This window comes from Dromaius novaehollandiae, chromosome Z (assembly GCF_036370855.1).
Source record: "Dromaius novaehollandiae isolate bDroNov1 chromosome Z, bDroNov1.hap1, whole genome shotgun sequence".
Lineage (NCBI taxonomy): Eukaryota > Metazoa > Chordata > Aves > Casuariiformes > Dromaiidae > Dromaius > Dromaius novaehollandiae.
This window is the reverse complement of record NC_088132.1, coordinates 48,812,891-48,827,312: the sequence shown is the minus strand read 5'-3', so window position 1 is coordinate 48,827,312 and position 14,422 is coordinate 48,812,891. Positions and strand designations below refer to the sequence as shown.

Genomic DNA, 14,422 nt, shown 5'->3' with positions numbered 1-14,422 from the left:
AGTTCCCAGTCTTTAAATTTCTGTCATGCATTTGAAATGAAGACATGAGTTTTGGTGGAAAAATCAGGCACTCGATGTGATCCACTGTGTTAGACAGTTAATTACACTGCGTTGTGTAAGTAAAAACAAATCTTCAAAAACAAGAAAGAAGGAAAAAGATCCCATATACCAATAACCCTATCATTTGCTATTAGGGGCGAAACTGTGATTCTACTTAAACTGTTGGAAATGCTGCTGTTGACTCCAGAAGAATGTAGATTTCATCCTAGGGACCATCAGAACAAGGCAAAAGAAAATAAAATCAACTGTCTTGACTCTCTAATCTTTTCTGCTCCCACCCCCCAATCCACCATAAAAATGCTTTCTGATTTGGAGAAATTGAGGCAAAGGCAATTTAACTGGATGACAAAAGCCAACAGTATCAAAATACCTAACTTGGGACTAGAGTTTCGATTCTGCTCAGTATGAAGACCTGATTTACGATTAGGAGCTGGTAGATGCTAAAGTTATATAAGTATACAGGAACAGAAATGGTAGAACCTTGTTCCTTCTTCTGGCAGTGACTTAGAAGAAACAGAACTTCTTGGCACATAATAGTAATTTACCTACCTTTGCATTGGCCTTGAATTACTCTGATGAAAGTTTTGTTGTACATTACAATAATTAATTTAGCCCTAATCCTGAAAACCTTTTCATGTGTGAATTCTCATTTCTGAGAGAAGTTTCATTGCTAGAAAGCCACTGTGAGAAGATCATGAAGAAACGGCCAACCTTTAGAAAGGGACTTTATGTCAATACGATTCTTGAGTGAACTATGTTGCCGTGTGTCGTGGGGGGCAGGGGGAGGGCTGCTTTCTTATGGAAAGGACATTCACGAGTGGCCTGGTGTTTTATTTTGTGAAAATTTTGCATAGAAAGGAAAATGCATGTGCCCTTTTCTATTAAAATATAAAAGATCCCTTTTAGATCAATCTGCATCTTACACTGCTGAATGTCATTGCTGCAGCACTGTAGGAATTAAAAAGCAGCTAATTGGCAAATTGCCGAAATGAACTATGTAGGAAAATTAATAAACAAATGACTCTGAGTCATTCTATCTGCTAGCCCTTCTTTAGCATCCTGAAGCAAATTCCTTGTCAGACTATTAGACTGACATAGTTCTCCAAACAATGTTGGACCACTTCCGTGAAAAGGCCTTGTATAGAAATGTCAAGCTTGCAGGCTCTCATTTAAGAGCCACCATATATATGCTTTCTATTTCCAGGACACCCATGGAATAAATCTTACAGCTTCAGTTGCATAGTAGGTCCCTGTGGAATCTCATTAGCATCTTTCTAAGTCACTTATTGTCATCAAAATCCTTAATGACTTTGCTCAGGATTTCATTAAGTTAGAAGCAAATCTAATTAGCTTCTTGGTGTTAACCAGAAGGGCCCTGTAGCTCTTTCTCTGGACCAAAGAAAGACTTCACTGACAAGATAAAATTAATGTCTTCACCTTTCAAGGACACTTGGCATTTAGGGGACACAAACACTGCTAGACTCTGTTCTAAAGGAATCTTTGGAAAGGAAGCCATATTCCTAGGGGGTTCCTCTTGTAGCTCTCAGTAGTTCCTTCAGGCATTCATGGCCTAGTTTTTCAATTTAAAAGTTTCTTGTGTAGAATAGACAAACTCCCCAGTCCTTTTATAAGACAGGATGGGTTGCTCAACCATCCTGTCAATGCAAGCAGGCATGTGACAAATCTCTTTCCAGCTCTTTCTTCAGAGAAAGCAGGGGTTCAAACTCCAGGAACTGCTGATTTATGTATTTATACACACACACATGATATATGTGTATATATGTGTGCATGCACATATGTGTATACATATGTTTAATATAAAAAATGTTTTCTCTGAGTAGTAGTTCCTAGTCCTACATAATCTCCCCATTAGAAATTTTTTTTTCTAGATACCATTCAGCATCTCCTAAAAAGGCTACTATAAAGAGAGCCCTGCCAGAATAAGCAGTTACGAGGGTTTATCCTCACTTGGGCTGTCCTAATAATACGTCAGAGACATTGTGTCAGAGAAAAGTTAACCATGGTTAACTGAATGTTGTGACTTCTTGCCAGTAGCTTACTTAGATTGGACTCTCTGGAACCGTAGTTTTTCTGTAGTGGTTTGACACACTAACAGCTGTCCAAAGGCCTTGTCCTTCTTGCAACAAACCTGGCATAGCTGTGCACTTCTGTAAACTGCGCAGGAGCCACGTACACTGCTATTGGGACTTTTTGTGTGGGTGTCACTCCTCTGCAGCATGAACAATTGTTCAAATACTGTCACTGGAAAGAGACAGTTTTCCAGACAGTACTGTCACAGTTCTGACAGTTTAGAGCATTGGCTCTGTCACATGTCAGGCCATCTTGTTCATACCCAGAGGCTCCTGAAGTGCTACTTTGCTGCTCTTGTCACCTTCTCCCCAATGATTGCTGATGCAAGCACAAGTAAAAGGGTTTGAATACACAGCTGGAGACCCGGCAGGAAAATGCATTCAGCCCCTTTACTAGTAACCCTTTTTTAGATTGGGTTAAGGTAACTGACAAGTCTCAGCAGAGAAAGAAGCAAATAAAGAACAGGAACTACAGCACTTGCAATGAGTGCAGTAATGAACATAAGAGACTGAGGGTTCTCACTTTCTTCTGTGATGTCCCTCCACCTTTACTTCCTTGTGTCATGTCACTCCATGTTCCAGACATGAGCTTCCAGGCCTAATGCATTCGTAATGCAACCCAACAGCATTTGCAGAGCCCTATGGATCTTTATATATGAAAGAGCTAACAGGAACATCTATTGGAGCATATTAAGCCTACAAGTACAGATTGGTGAAAATAGACATACTAACTGTGGATAGGTATACCTGCTTCAGGGAGCTGCACTTGTGTCGGGGAGCTATAGCAAAAGATGTGGTAGAGACAGCAACAGGCAAGTCCTACATTGCTTGAAGAGAACACTGAATCTGGATACAGTACACCTCATTGAAGCAAAGTGGCTTATGAGCCAAAAACCTTTTCTGATACTCTGGCAAGCTTATGTCCAGTTAGTCATTGACTACTATTGCAATCAGTGAGGGCAACAACTAGGTTAACAAAAAAAAAAAAAAAAACAAACAACTTTTGTATTGCTACCCAGAAGTACGCATTTGGCACAAATCTGGTGGATGCTGACTATCTTTTCGGGTGATCACTTGTGTGAGATCCCTTATAAAAGAACTGGTGAAACCAGTTTCAAAGATTTTGTGTTGTATTCTAGCAGGTGGCTAACGGTAGCCAACGAGTGACCATCATTTTGGAATATTGCCCTTAGGGCTTTCATAGAATACTTTCATAGGTTTAAGACATGGGTTTAAACACATATTACATACTCCAGAAGCCTGTTTGTAGGAAGAACTCTGGGAGCAATTCACAAGAAAGAAATAAAATCGGTTCCTACTCCATTCTGGGATGGGATTCTGTTGACTGTGCACCTGAGCCTGAAAGTAATCCATTGATGTTGAAATAAGTGGTTGCTGCTGCTTCGCTTCCTCTGACAGCTGGGATTTAGTTTACCCAGCAGTCCCTGCTGATCTCATGACTTGACCCCATTTGAACTACTAACAAGCTGCATGAAGCTCAAGAGCCACATGTTAGCTGCCTCTGCTCCAAACTACAGCAGTCTCTAGGTGGGCATCTAGGTTTCTAGACAAACCTCTGGCAACACCTCTGCTCTAGAATCCAGGAAATGTCAAACTCAAATGCAGTTACTATGATAACAAAATTAGATCCTTGTTAGCCCATCACCAAAGGGCACCCCATTTGATTGCTTGCAATAGTTTCTAAAGATTGCTACTAATATGGTACTGGGTTTTGCAGCTATAGGAAATTTCCATTGGCTACTTAAGCTTTAAAAGATTAATTGCAGAAGTGGTGTTTCAGGACAGGGCTAAAGTGAAGTGTGAGGATGATTCAGCAAAACTTGGCAATATTTTTAATGAGGACAGTGGTCTTTCTCTAGAAACTTCAATCATCTAGATGCCCAGACTCTAAAAATTGCCAACTGTTTATTGGTATTTTTAACAATTAATTCCTTTATGAAATTATGGACTCTTCCTTCCATCATAAGTAGAGAGCATTCAGCACATTGTGATCTCATAAAAATAATAAATATAAATATAGGTTTAATTAAAAGGAATGGCTGTCATTTGCCAACACGGGAAATAATATAAGTAAGTATGATTACGAGCTTTTCAACTGTAAAGTCGTCCTTTTGGGATCTGGTGCATAATCATAGTTGAACGAAGTCAATATAGCTATTACCTGGAAATCCGCAGTAGCAGATGATGAACTAGGCCTGGACATGTGAGGGGAGTAAGACACTCCCTTTGATATGCTCACACTGGAAGAAAAGAGATAAATCAGAAAACCGTTTAGCATCCATATTAGATCCTATTTATAGCAGGCTCCAAACTCATGTGGTGGGGTAGACTGTTTAAAAATGGTTGCATTGTGAAAATCAACAAAGATGATGAGGATAATAAAAACTGTAATCATACCTTTATGAGGATATAATTAGATAGCTTCCACACTGTTTTTTGGCTACTATTTAGCTGTGCTCATAATAGCTATATTAAAATTAAATTCCTGCATGATTATTTGTAGGTTGGGCCTTTACTTGAATGTGAAAAATCTGAGTGCTAGACAAAATCTTTCTTTCAGTTTTGATCTCTAGATCAAAGGTTACTTTGATAGCAAATTATAGACTAGTTTAGTGGTGCTCCAGCTACTGGGTTAAAAGTTAAGGCATTAATTTCTTGATATTTCAAATAAATTCAAATAATACATTAGGTAACAAACATGGAAATGAGCAGTGCAACGATATTACAAATGAGATGCTTCTGAATATTAACACATTATAGGAAATGTCACAATCTCTTTATATGAATTAGAGCACAGTTACTTTACGTATTTGCTCCAAGCAGGAGAAGAGGAATGTCTTCTGTCTCACAAAGCCAGGGGTAAACAAACCCACAGCATCCTATAAAGTCCAACACAATTGTTGAATCTTGAGTTCCTGAATCTCTTTACAATGAAGAATAGTGAATGCTGCAGTTTACAGTCCTGTCATCTTAGTTTTCCCTATAGCCTATAGTAAGGCCTGCAGCTGCGTATTTACACCCTTTCAGACAAAAAGATCACATGATTCACTCAAGTATGTCTAGCTGCAACAAATGCATGCCAATTCTGGAATGAAGCTGTGCCGTGAAACGGTTAACATTATTACCAATTAGGTGGTTATAATTAGTTTTCACAGCTGAAATCCCATGTATCGGAGAAATTCACACAATTTACTGTTGTTGTTTCAATCTGTTTGATTGCCAGATCAAAAGATAACAGTGCTTCAGTTTACATTGTTGTCAAGGACAGATGAGGTGCTGAGAACTGAAGGGCTTCCAGCAGAAAGTTGCCCAAACATCTGTGGCAGAGCTGGCAAACAGAGCCAGTTTTCCTAGCTGCCAGTCCACTGTCCTATCCAGTAATGTGTTGCATTATTACAGCATGATTTGAATTATGGGAGAATTCCTATCTCTTGCCACTGGTGATAGCTGAGAGCTATTGTGTTAGCAGCTCAGCTGAGGGATTATTCAACTAGCATATTCCCAGGGCATAACAAGCCATGGCCCCGTCCACAGTTTTTACACTATAAAGACATGCTACAATAAATTAATTTTAATGTTTTTAAATAATGGGAAGAACTGTAAGGTGTCTTTCAAATGTGCTACTTGCTGGTTAGAGATCAAATAAGTTCTTTAATGGGGCCAATGTGAGGACGGTGTGAGGCTTCTTTAACCCAGCCATGGGCTGATCCACAGCCAACTAGCACACTAAACCTTTCCAGCTCAGGCCTGCTTTCTCATACAGGAGTTGACACTGTGGGATCTGGTCCAATGGTATAAGTTCATTTCATACACGCATCTTTTTTTCTATGCTAGATGAATGAGATCTATGTGCCAGAGGTTCATGTACCTTATACATGAAGGTGAGGCCTTATGATCTAACCTGTAATTCAGAAATGTTATAAAGTAGTAGTACTCAAATCTGCTAACTAGAAAAAATGATATTTTTAAAAATTGTCCAGCAGTATAAGCATACAGGAATAAATTCCTCAAGCAACCTGACTGACTCCCGGTAGATAATATTACACTGACATTGCATGATTACTCTTTATTATCCTAGAAACACTTCCGTATCTGCAGCTACAAAACTGTTGGTTTCTGTTGTTATGCCTTATTCTGACAGCTTTGCAGCTTGATAGCTAAAATTTGCCTATGGCTAAAACTTGCCTGTCTGAGAATAAAAGACTTCTTAAAAAAGTGAGAAAATAACTGAACAGGCCAGCTCCTTGGCCCTGGCACAGCATCTCCGAGGGGCTGTGGAAGCATGAGGCAAGGACTGTGGAAGCCTGTGCAAGGTCTGCTGCAGAACTGCCTCCGTGGGGCGAGGACACATCCACCTGGCTCGCCAGTGCAGGTAACGTGGCAGTCTGCTGTGCAAGCAGCCAAGGGGACCTCAGAACAGCCCTGAAGCTCACACAAAGGCATGTTCCCCATTGCCCTTCCCTCAGCAGGTCATTCAGGTCCTGTTTAAATTGTTCTTGACACCCTGTCATCTCCCTGCCCTCGCTGTTCGCTTCTGCTGTCCCCCCGTCGGTTTCCCCTCCCAGACCCTCCCCAGCGGGGCCGAGGGGTCAGCTGTACCCTCCTGCCGACCAGGGAGAGGAGGGAGTCGACCTCCACCACCACATTTGGGGAGGTCGTGTTAACTGCCACAGATTTCCTTTCGAGTTTGGCCATGCTGACAGCTGGGCTGGGATATCTAAGGGGATGGTGACTTTGGATGGCAGGAGCAAGGTGGGAAACACTTATGCTGGTTCTGGCTCTGAGAAAATGGCAATATTGAACTATTTCCCAGTTTATGGCTAGGAACCAGCACTATTCCTGGCTATTATAGCATCAGCCCACTGGTGGAGATAAAAGGCTACCTTTATCCCTAACCTGTTTCTCTTCACCCTGGCCTGAGCCTAATGCAACTTTGTCAAAGGTCAGATTTGAGGCTAACAGCTTTAGAAATACCAGGCTGCACAGAATAGTAAGAGCATCTCTGTATTGAGAGTTGTACCACCATAACTAAACAGGTATAGTTAAGTGATGTAATGCACTGATATGGATGAACTTGCACTGTTACAGAGTCTTATTTTTTAAAAAAGCAAAATAAATCTTCAGATATAAGTAATCCTTATTTGCTTAAACTGTGCTGTGTTTGAGCATGTACTTAAAACTTTTAGTAAAAATCCCAGGACTTTTTCTCTACTCTTCCCTCTCCTCACCTTGGAAGTGCCAAGGCAAATGTCTGCATGTCTTAGACTCATTACATTTGACTAAGTTACAGGTGGGTTTGTAGACTGTATATATGGACTGTATCTATTTTGAGCCTGCAATCCTTAATCATGTGAGGTGTGAGTATATGAGTAAGAGTGAGAGGGAGTGGGGTCTGCCTGTACAAAAGTACATGAAAAACTAACAAGCAAATCAAAAGTAGATTTAGCATTTAGAAGAGCAGATAGTATGGAGAAACAATAAAGATTTTTTGGAAGTATCGTGGGTATAGAAAATTTAAGGCAAAAAAAGTGTATTTCAGAGCTAAATCAAGCACAGGAGAGCTTATTTATCAGCAATGTTGCTTTAGAATGGGCTTTAAAAATCAAAAAAGAGAAGGAAGATGTACGTAGAAAGCTTGCTGAAGTAACTTTAGTGGCTTAATCTAAATCAACAAAAGCCAGGAAACAGAGAGTTAAGATTAACTCATTTTGTTTTGCCTAGAGATTTCGGTAGTCTCCAAGCAGTGGGCGATCTCACATACCACATACTTCGTGCTGCAATAATTAGACACACAGGGCTAAAGATGGAATTTCAGCCTCTTATTAGAAAGCAAGAAAGAAGGAAAGAAAGAAAGAAAGAAAGAAAGAGCCTGACTTCTGGGCTAGCTTTTAATGTTATGTTAAGGCTTTTGCAAATATTTCCATTGTACTAGTTTGATTCCTCATCATGAGTGTGATTTACATTTCATTTGGAAAGAGTATAAAATATTAATTCAGATAGCCTCCTAGCTATGTTAATGTTTTGATTGGCTTTTTAAAGGTTCATGTTACTTTAAACCATTTTACACATCATCTTTTTAAAACATACTGCGTATAGTAATTTATTCCAGCTGCTCATGAAGTATTGGACTGCAGTATATGTTGCTGCTGTTACAACAAATGCTTCAGAAATCCTCATTCAGTTTGCTTCACAATATGCACAAGAGATAAATAGCAGCTGTATTGTAGGCTGATGAACAACCAGATAGCACACTGGAAGAAATCATCTCTAAATATAAACTTAAGCAAAATTATTTCTATTTTTATTCCTTTCAGCAAGAAAAATGGTGATGGGTTCACTGAGATAATTTTTATATTGGTGTTAATTTTTGCCAGGACCTTTAAATACCTCAGTACTAATTTGTGAGTAGACCATTTATGGCACTTCTGTAAGCTAGATTTCTCCAGCACAGGGAAGCAGATGTACAGTCAGGAGAGCTTCTCTCAAAGTTCTCTTTGGTGGTGGAAACAGGACGTGGCCACTGCAATCCAGCTCTCCCAAACTGGCACGTGGCCCCTTCTAACTGAGACTGAAAATGGGCAGAGCAAAACAAAGATTCACAAAGAGCTGTGACTGATGTTCCTATTGCCCTTGCTGTCCCTTGCACAGACTTCAGCTACAGCAGGGAAACAGACCCAAACTCTCTTTCTTTATACACCTTTAAAATGCTTTCAGTAGTTGTAAGGCTTTCTGTTCTGTGGTGGGACAATGCATCTCACCCCATCCTTCCATAGTCATGTTTGTGAGAATGGACAAGCAGCTCTGGTGAGAAGACAGAACGGGAATACAAATTGGCTATAATGATGCATATTTGAGAAGAGAAAAAACAAGCAATCAAAAAAAAAATATTGCTGTGATTCATTGTCTATGCAAATGAACTAACCTTCTGTTCTTATTCACTTATGCCAAGTTTTATTATTTAACTCTATTGCTTAAACTGGGAAAGGTTGCTAGAAGAATTTACATCCGCTGTCCAACCACAAAATAAACTATTCAATGCAAATTTTGTTTTTTTCAGACAAATTCTACTGTTAGGCTCTATTATATCATCTAACAGGACACCAAACCTTAAAGACTGAAATCAGGCTTCCTGTTCATAGTGTAAAGTGGAATGTAGGACTTGTTCTGAGCTAGCAAGCTGGTGCTCACTGTGCTGGTTTGCTAGCTGAAAAAATATAACGGAGAGATGTCATTTGGTCACTGTTAAATACTACCTGAGAATTTACAGCAAACAGGATCAACAGATTAGTATCTTTCCATGCATCTGACAGTCTGCTTACCTGCCTGTGGCACTCTGAGTCATGGTAGAAGGATAATGCTGATGGAGTTGAAATGTTAGTGGATTACCTGTGCGTTACGTGGCATATTAAGTGAAGGATTTTTGGCAGTTTCTACACTAGAATTAAACTGGAAAACATTGCAGTGCATAGTATTTGACTTAGCACATTCTTATTTGGCTAACTGAAAGGTTATTCTTTCGATTCAGATTTGATTCATCTAGCTATTGCTTCATAATCATGTGGTCATTTGTCATGTGGCAGGTTACATTTATCATTGTGTGGTGGTCCTTCTACGTTTTAATTCTATATATTCAGACAAGAAACCAAATAAAGATTCTTTTTCTTTGTGCTTTATGACATAAATTACAAATACTTTTTCCAATCATTTTTTCCCCAAGAATCTTAGAACTCTGATTCAGGAGTGGGGGTACCTTACTTCAAGATAATTTAAGTGGTTCCTGCTCTCAGTTGCTGGAGGATTAGCTTAGCTACTCATGAAGCAGCAGCTGAACTGCTGTAGTTTTCATACTAATGTATTAATTGATTTTGATTTTCCTTGGGCTGTAATTTGCATTGTTTCAGTAGCTGCAGGTGGGTCATCCTCACTGCAGGAGTGGAAACATGGAGATGTCAGGAAGATGTGGAAGAACACAGAAATGTGAAACCTAAAAGCTAACCCAGGGGAATCTGTCCACTCTCATGATTCAAAGCTCTCAAGCAGAAAACCATTTGCACAGAATATTCTGTCACTTTAGCTGAAGGGGAAAATAGGACAAAGTAAGACAGCTGTATGAATTAATCTAGAAGACTTTAACTTAAAATGTTCTTTAATTTTTTGTGTGCTTGTTCCTTCTTAGTAGAACCCAAACACAAATATTTGTGCTGAATTTTCTGAAAGATTAGCTTATTTTTTTAATGTGTGACCAGAGCGGGAGAAAGACAGACATTAGAAGTAACCGCTGTGGCCCCAGACCCTTGTGGTCATACTATGAGATTACATTCTCATTAAAAATAAATAATAAAAGTATATGTTGTCATCATGAAGAAAAGCTTGAAAATGTGAATGGAGCATAAATCGATGCATGGAAAAGAAGTTTTCCTGTATTGCCAAGATACATACTCCAACTTGTGTACTTACACTGGTGTAGTCTTCTATGGAAGTAAGATTGCCTGTGCCAGCTGAAGAAGGCTTTAGGTTAAGCCAAAAACTCAACGCTCTTACACCAATATAGTATCATCCTTGGATGGAGAAGGTACAAGTAGATGAAGCCTTCCTGTAACTTCTGGCTCTGCTTCTTCCTGCATTGCAGACTAAGTAGGCAGTGACAGTGGGGCTCTTTGTGGGGACACCGTGAGCACCTCTTCATTCCCCTGCTCCTTGCAGCCTCTTCTGACCCTTCAGTCACTGAAGCTGCAGTTTCAAATAACCAGAGAAAACTGTGAGGATCATGGCAGAGGAGACGACAGCAGTTGAGCTACGAGAAAACAGTCACACTAAAATCCTGTGTACATTAAATGAGAGACGTAGGATTTGAAAATGCAATACAGGAAATCCTAAGACGTGTAGCAACCCTAAGAACATCAAATTGATATCTGCATGGCTGTGCAAGTATACCAAAAGAATGGCTTTACTTAAAAGTACATTGAGAAGTCCTTGGCTCCAGAGTATACGTAAGCGATAAAGCGGAAAGCAGAACAAACAGCTTCATCATCTTAACTCTGAAAACTGTAACTCCAGGAGGGTCACCAGCATTGTCCTAACAGAGGCTTTTAGAGTCTGGCATAGGGCTCGGCTGCTGCAATTTATCGAAGGGAGTGTGGGCAACCTGTTTCCTCTGTTTCTCTTCTGTAGCATGTTTAGTGCTCCATCATCTAGGGCAGACCCGGTGTGCTCAGAAGCGGGACTGGCAGTCCAGTCACCAAGGAAGAAGCCCTTTAGTTTGGCCAAAGAGAAGCATCTGTCAGGTTCTCTCCCCTCTGGCCTCATTTTCCTCTGGGAAACCTGAGATGAGTTTTGTGTAATGTTTTCTGTTGCCTGTGTCAGCACATAAAACTGTGCAGCTTTCTCGCCAGGACATCTCAGATTTGAAATGTTAGTCCTCCAAAATGCTCTCTTACACACATTTACTGCTGTAAGAATTAAAATTTTATCCTCCTAAGGCTGCTTATGGGTAAGGGTTAAAAATATTGGGCTTTATGCTCCCCTTTTTAGTATTACAAAAAATTTTGAAATACTTCTTTTAAGCTTACTTTTCATCTCAAATGTATCAAGAATACCAGTTTTAGTCCTGCCTGATATTGCTGAAGAACTCTGTTGGGTGAAAAGGTATGTCTGAGAGCTGCACATTGGGCTTTTATACCATAACTGAAGAGAGGGTGACATCTTCAAATAAAAATAATTCTTTGTTCTTTTCTCTTTGTTGTTCTATATCACTCTTTTTCCAGAGAATTCGTTAGACACTGGAGTTTAGTAAGTGCCAGAAAGAAAGGATGAGATTAAAACAGTAACTGAAATTCTTTATCTTCTGAACTAATCAACTTTCAGTCTTGTCATTTCCAGCAGTCTTCCAAGTGCCAGGATGAACAAAAATTGGAGTCTTTTTCCTTTTCTTTCTTTTTTTCAAATAAAACTGGACACACATTCTTTTATTAACCATCTCTGGGGATGTTCTGCAGGTTGAACCCTTTCTGGTTGTTTCTGAAATGACTGGCAGTTACATAGTAGGTTAGCAGAGTTTCTAAACATGATGAAAAACCTGATAATCTTTTTAAGGTTATTTTTTCCATCCCAGCTGGCTCCTTCGCAGTGGAGAGTTAAATTGAGCTTTAACACACTGTTTAATTAATTACTCTGTCATATGTTGCAAATTTTTCAGGTTCAGATAAACCAAAGTTCTGTGCACTAGGATGCTCTGATGTTTTTTCCAGCCACCTGAATATATTCCTGCTCTTTTTTCCCTCCTTTAATTTCTTAGTATTTTCATGCAAGGCCTAGCTGACTTGATAAGGGATTGGGAAATTGGTTTGCATATCGCTGTGCAGTTTTAGAACCTGAAGTGAATTATTTTGAAGTGTAACATTGGCAAAAGCCTTTGAAACTGATATTTTGACCTGTCTACCATCTTCTTGGAGTAAAGGGTGATGGAAGGATATAAGAGGTTAGTGAGAATCTGGTTCCTTGTGTATCTTCTAATCTCAACTGATTTTAGTCCCTTGCAAGTGGACTACTAGAAAAGCCTGAATAAAAGATAAAACTATCTTCAAATAATGTTTCTGCTCATGTGGAAAGGGAAGGATCCTCAAGGACCTTGAACATGCGCTAGAGGAGAGAAACTGTAACAATAAAAGCTGAAAATACTCTGAAGCCACCCGTTTCTAGTACTTGGGAGGCTATCCTTCGCCAACATTATTCCTGCTTAGATGACATATTTTTCCTTGACATTTGTTTACATAATATCTACTAGGTTAGGCTCAGGGTTCTTCTGTCTGCCTCTGGCTTACTGTCTTCAAAAGTTTTGCATTTCATTGTTCTGAAGGAGGCAGGAAAGCTTCTCACAATCTGTTAGGGCTAATCTAATACTTGCCTGGAGGGTTTTTCAGTGATGCAAAGTATTTTCTTCAGCTAAAGCTTTAGTTATTTAGCTGGATTCTAGAATTAGATGTCTTAAGAGAAATTTTATCCTCAGAAGAGGTCTAATTGAAAGTTTTCCATCAAAACAGTGTTCTCTAGAAGAAATATTGATTTTTCAACAAAGAACTGAATACACAGCACTCAAAATATTTTGATTTGGCATATGCTGTTAGATACGTCATGTCTCTATTTTTCAGTGGAGCCAGTTGCCCTGAAGTATCAAACCAAAGATTTCCAAATTTCTTGCACTGAGGTCACAGCACATTATGGGTGAGGTAGAGCCGTTAAGGAGTTTGGCCCTGAGAGAACACAGTCAAGACACATGAGACTACTTCTGGTGACTCATGACGGCAACAGTTCAAAATCAACTCTTTTGCTTTAAATTGAAATATTTTGTTTTTCACCACAAATGAAAAGTTTTCAGTGAAAAGCATCCTATTTTCCAAATCATTTTTGCCTCAGATCCATTCAAACAAATACTGCTGAAGAAACTGGATTTGCATAAACATATCCTAAGGCCAGTATCTGAACTGTAGTAGTGCCTGTTCTGTTAACTGATTTTGTTTATTTTTCCTGTGTGTTGGTTTGCATGATGAACACTGACCTCTGTGTTAAATAACAGCATTCCTTTATGATATACTTTTTATAGTGCATATAATCATAATCTTACCCTACACTCAAAAAACAATTTCTTGAAAAGTTGTTCAGCTCTTTTTGGTAATTTGAAGAGCCTCGAAGAATGCTGTCTGAACCTGAGGTGATTCTAAATTTGGGAATAGTCAGATATGAGACTTGCTTCTAGATTTACAATATTCATCTATGCTTTTATGTATCCAAGGAATTCTTCACAGGTAAACAATGTAACAATGTTTTGTTGCAGAAAAAAAGTGGGATGAGGACAAGGATGAAGGAAGTTTGTACTGCCGCAGGAAAACACAAGTGATATGGTGATGCAGTGATGATGTCTATGGTGATGACCACTGATATCAATAAGAAAATGCTCCTTGACTTCCGCAAGGTCAGATTCCACCCAATCTATTCAGTTTCCACTAACTATGTAGATCAAGGGGCAGGGGCAGGGGCAGGGGCAGGGGCGGGAAGGGAAGGGAAGGGAAGGGAAGGGAAGGGAAGGGAAGGGAAGGGAAGGGAAGGGAAGGGAAGGGAAGGGAAGGGAAGGGAAGGGAAGGGAAGGGAAGGGAGAAAGAGAAGGAAAAGAGAAAAAAGAAAAATGAAAAAAGGGTTAAAAACATACTTCTATGTTTTGCTAAGAAGACATGAAAATATCTGTGAATTTAGCTCTT

At 39.5% G+C, this 14,422-nt stretch overlaps 1 long non-coding RNA gene across 2 annotated transcripts in view; it reads right to left on the bottom strand.

Moving 5' to 3' along the window:
• Positions 1 to 4,054: 4,054 nt before the first annotated feature.
• Positions 4,055 to 14,422, bottom strand: part of LOC112980262 (uncharacterized) — a 54,787-nt gene continuing 44,419 nt past the window's right edge. The window contains exons 4-5 of one of the 2 annotated variants that reach the window (XR_010386176.1): positions 10,629 to 10,901; positions 4,055 to 4,411 (exon numbers count right to left, since the gene is read on the bottom strand). This is a non-coding gene — a long non-coding RNA (uncharacterized LOC112980262). Of the gene's footprint in view, positions 4,412 to 10,628; positions 10,902 to 14,139; positions 14,175 to 14,422 lie in introns of those variants that run through there. The other variant, XR_003258383.2, reaches the window with a different exon arrangement.